Genomic DNA, 4991 nt, shown 5'->3' with positions numbered 1-4991 from the left:
CGAAATGATGTAGAATTTCTGGAAAGCACAAAGGGTTGTTTGAAAGGAGTTTTTCAAAGGAAAACCTGGATAAAAGCTGCTTACATATTGGGCATCAAGATCTATAGAGATAGATCAAGACGCCCGATGATACTTTCAAAGAACGCACACCTTGACATGATTTTGAAGAGTTCAAAATAGATCAGCAAAGAAGGAGTTCTTGGCTGTGTTACAAGGTGTGAGTATTGAGTAAGACTCAGGACCTGACCACAGCAGAAGAGAGAGACAGGACGAAGGTCGTCCCCTATGCTTCAGACGTAGGCTCTACAGTATGCTATGCTGTGTACCGCACATGAAGTGTGCCTTGCCATGAGTTGGTCAAGGGGTACAATAGTGATCCGGGAATGGATCACATGACAGCGGTCGAACTTATCCTTAGTATCTAGTGGACTAAGGAATTTTCTCGATTATGGAGGTGAAAAGGAGTTCGTCGTAAAGGGTTACGTCGATGCGAACTTTGACACTAATCCGGATGACTCTGAGTAGTAAACCGGATTCGTATAGTAGAGCAATTATTTGAAATGGCTCCAAATAGCGCGTGGTAGCATCCACAAGATGACATAGATATTCGTAAAGCACACACGGATCTGAAAGGTTCAGACCCGTTGACTAATAACCTCTCTCACAAGCATAACATGATCAAACCAGAACTCATTGAGTGTTAATCACATAGTGATGTGAACTAGATTGTTGACTCTAGTAAACTCTTTAGATGTTGGTCACATGGTGATGTGACCTATGAGTGTTAATCACATGGTGATGTGGACTAGATTATTGACTCTAGTGCAAGTGGGAGACTGTTGGAAATATGCCCTAGAGGCAATAATAAATAGGTTATTATTATATTTCCTTGTTCACGATAATCGTTTATTATCCATGCTAGAATTGTATTGATAGGAAACTCAGATACATGTGTGGATACATAGACAACACCATGTCCCTAGTAAGCCTCTAGGAGACTAGCTCGTTGATCAATAGATGGTTACGGTTTCCTGACCATGGACATTGGATGTCGTTGATAACGGGATCACATCATTAGGAGAATGATGTGATGGACAAGACCCAATCCTAAGCCTAGCACAAGATCGTGTAGTTCGTTTGCTCAGAGCTTTTCTAATGTCAAGTATCACTTCCTTAGACCATGAGATTGTGCAACTCCCGGATACCGTAGGAATGCTTTGGGTGTACCAAACGTCACAACGTAACTGGGTGGCTATAAAGATGCACTACAGGTATCTCCGAAAGTATCTGTTGGGTTGGCACGAATCGAGACTGGGATTTGTCACTCCGTGTAAACGGAGAGGTATCTCTGGGCCCACTCGGTAGGACATCATCATAATGTGCACAATGTGACCAAGGAGTTGATCACGGGATGATGTGAGTTACGGAACGAGTAAAGAGACTTGCCGGTAACGAGATTGAACAAGGTATAGGGATACCGACGATCGAATCTCGGGCAAGTAACATATCGATAGACAAAGGGAATTGAATACGGGATTGATTGAATCCCCGACATCGTGATTCATCCGATGAGATCATCGTGGAACATGTGGGAGCCAACATGGGTATCCAGATCCCGCTGTTGGTTATTGACCGGAGAACGTCTCGGTCATGTCTGCATGGTTCCCGAACCCGTAGGGTCTACACACTTAAGGTTCAATGACGCTAGGGTTATAGGGAAAGTATGTACGTGGTTACCGAATGTTGGTCGGAGTCCCGGATGAGATCCCGGACGTCACAAGGAGTTCCGGAATGGTCCGGAGGTAAAGATTTATATATGGGAAGTCCTGTTTTGGTCACCGGAAAAGTTTCTGGTGATTTCGGTAATGTACCGGGACCACCGGGAGGGTCCCGGGGGTCCACCAAGTGGGGCCACCAGCCCCAGAAGGCTGCGTGGGCCAAGTGTGGGAGGGGACCAGCCCCAGGTGGGCTGGTGCGCCCCCCCACCAAGGCCCAAGGCGCATGGGAGAGTGGGAGGGGGCAAACCCTAGGTCCAGATGGGCCTTAAGGCCCACCCTAGTGGCGCCCCCCTCTCCTCCCCTTGGCCGCCCCCCTAGATGGGATCTAGGGCTGGCCGCCAGCCCTTGGGGGTGGAAACCCTAGAGGGGGCGCAGCCCCTCCCCCCCTATATATAGTTGAGGTTTGGGGCTGCCCAAGACAGGAGAACGTCTCTCTTTCGGCGCAGCCCTACCCCTCTCCCTCCTCCTCCTCTCCCGCGGTGCTTGGCGAAGCCCTGCGGGATTGCCACACTCCTCCATCACCACCACGCCGTCGTGCTGCTGCTGGATGGAGTCTTCCCCAACCTCTCCCTCTCTCCTTGCTGGATCAAGGCGTGGGAGACGTCACCGGGCTGCACGTGTGTTGAACACGGAGGCGCCGTGGTTCGGCGCTTAGATCGGAATCAACCGCGATCTGAATCGCTACGAGTACGACTCCTTCATCCGCGTTCTTGCAACGCTTCCGCATCGCGATCTACAATGGTATGTAGATGCACTTCCCTTCCCCTCGTTGCTAGATTACTCCATAGATTGATCTTGGTGATGCGTAGAAAATTTTGAATTTCTGCTACGTTCCACAACAGAAATCACTAATTGAGGAGTATTCTTTTCAGAGATCAGTTCCACCTCCTCGGGTTGGGACCAGTGGCGTGCTGCATGTGCGCCACTTGTCGCAACCTGCCGATCATCCTCAACCTCAAGTACAAAACCACCTGTCGGAAAAAAAGAATCTCAGTCAACAGTTAGCATGTGCTGCAGCCTTTAAGTATCAAAAGTTCTCGAACTTAGATGATGCCCTTAAATGGTATAACGAACACCAGACTGAAATCTTTACTTCAGACGAAAGTTTCATTCAATTTGTTGCGCAAGCTAGTGATCCATTTTTTTTCGTAGCCAAGATCCTTTCTCAGGATGAAGGAGTGAGTAACTATCATCAGGTTCCAGTGACCCAAGGGACGCGGCTCGTCTGCCGTGAAGAAGGCACGGCAGAACTGCCGTGGAGCATAATCTCAGCCGTTCTTATCTCATCAAGCGCATCCAACGAACAGCAAAACAGCCCCGTCCACGTACGCACGCACAGGGCGCGCGCCAAGTCTCTCTTCCCTTCTACTCTGTGAGTATTTCCGAGCAACAGAGCTGACGCGGAAAGGAAAAACAGAGCATAGTCGCCGTCCGGCGACGCTACGGCCGTTCGGCAACGCCGTGGCCGTCCGACGACGCACTACCGCCGCCGTCAGACTTGTCACCGTCTCGTCGCTCTGCTTGAGGTCGGCGTTCTGCTTGAGGTCGTCAGTTTTGCTCCCTTGCCGTCGAGAGAGACGAGACGGTGACAAGTCCGACGGCGGCGGCAGTGCGTCGTCGGACGGCCACGGCGTTGCCGGACAGCCGCAGCGTCGCCGGACGGCGACTATGCTCTGTTTTTCCTTTCTGTGTCAGCTCTGTTGCTCGGAAATACTCACAGAGTAGAAGGGAGGAGAGATTTGGCGCGCGCCCTGCGTGCGTACGTGGACGGGGCTGTTTTGCTGTTCGTTGGATGCGCTTGATGAGATAAGAACGGCTGAGATTATGCTCCACGGCAGTTCTGCCGTGCCTTCTTCACGGCAGACGAGCCGCGTCCTGACCCAAGATGCGAGTGCGAGTGCATATCAAATTATGAAGGAGTCTTCCTTTTTTCGTAGATCCATTTATTCAAAACGATTTATCTCTTAAATCATGCATCCAAATCTCGATCGTTTTTCACCGTTAAATTCCTCGCGTCGAGATCTTTAAAACTAGATCCCATGTTGACAGGTTTTGACGAACTTTTTTTCACAAAAAAAGCCGGAACCGGAGCACTTTTTTCCTTTCCGAAAACCGTTTCCGAGAGGCACGACCATGCCTCTCGCGGAAGCAAAAATCGTGCTCTCATGAAAAAAAAAGAAAACACATTTTTCCAGTTTAGGCACGCGAAAGCAAAATCATGCCTCTCACGGAAGCAAAACTGTGTCTCTCGTGAAATAAAAAAAGAGAAAACACGTTTTTTTTCCGAGAGGCACGACCGTGCCTCTCATGGAAGAAAACCCGTGGAAGAAGAAAAAAAAGAGAAAACACATTTTTATTTTCCATTTCCAAGAGGCACGACCGAGGCCTCTCATGGAAGCAAAACCATGCTTCACGTGAAAGCAAAACCGTGCGTCTCGAGGCACGACCAAGGCCTCTCATGGAAGCAAAACCATGCCTCACATGAAAGCAAAACCGTGCCTCTCGCGGAAGAATAAAAAGGAGAAGTGGAAGCAAAACTGTGCCTCTCGCGTAAGAAGGAAAAAAGAGATAACACATTTTTTCCGTTTCCAAGAGACACGACCGAGGCCTCTCACGAAAGCAAAACCATGCCTCACGCGGAAGCAAAACCGTGCATCTCACGGAAGAACAAAAAAGAGAAAACACGTTTTTTCGTTTTCGAGAGGCACGACTGTGCCTCTTGCGGACGCAAAACCATGTCGCTCGTGAAAGCAAAATCATGCCTCTCGCGGAAGAAAAAAAGAAGAGAAAACATATTTTTTTTTCGTTTCCGAGAGGCATGACCGCGCCTCTCGCGGAAAAAAGAAGAGAAAACGTGTTTTTCCGCAGATCCTGCCAGTCGAACAACATGTAGAAGACATCCCTAAGGATTAAAACTATTTTAATTTTCTTGGAAATATTTTGAATCAAAGAGGCCCTTTCGGAATTAAAGTTGTGGCCGTGCTAGATTTTCTAGAGGCCAATGGCTTTTGGTGGGTCGACGGTAGCACGGGATTTCGCTTAGATCGAAAGATGTCGTTTAGCCGTTCAATGTTGTGCACGGATCAACCAGTGGGGTTTACCTGTCGCAACAACGCACACTGGAAGAAGGAAATTGCACAACCCATCAACTATGGTGGCCAATTTTTAAAAATAATACTTCAGGTTTGTCAAAACAACACTTATTGGTGCAAT

Source organism: Triticum aestivum, chromosome 6D, assembly GCF_018294505.1.
Source record: "Triticum aestivum cultivar Chinese Spring chromosome 6D, IWGSC CS RefSeq v2.1, whole genome shotgun sequence".
Lineage (NCBI taxonomy): Eukaryota > Viridiplantae > Streptophyta > Magnoliopsida > Poales > Poaceae > Triticum > Triticum aestivum.
The sequence above is the reverse complement of the archived record's forward strand: the minus strand, read 5'-3'. Positions refer to the sequence as shown.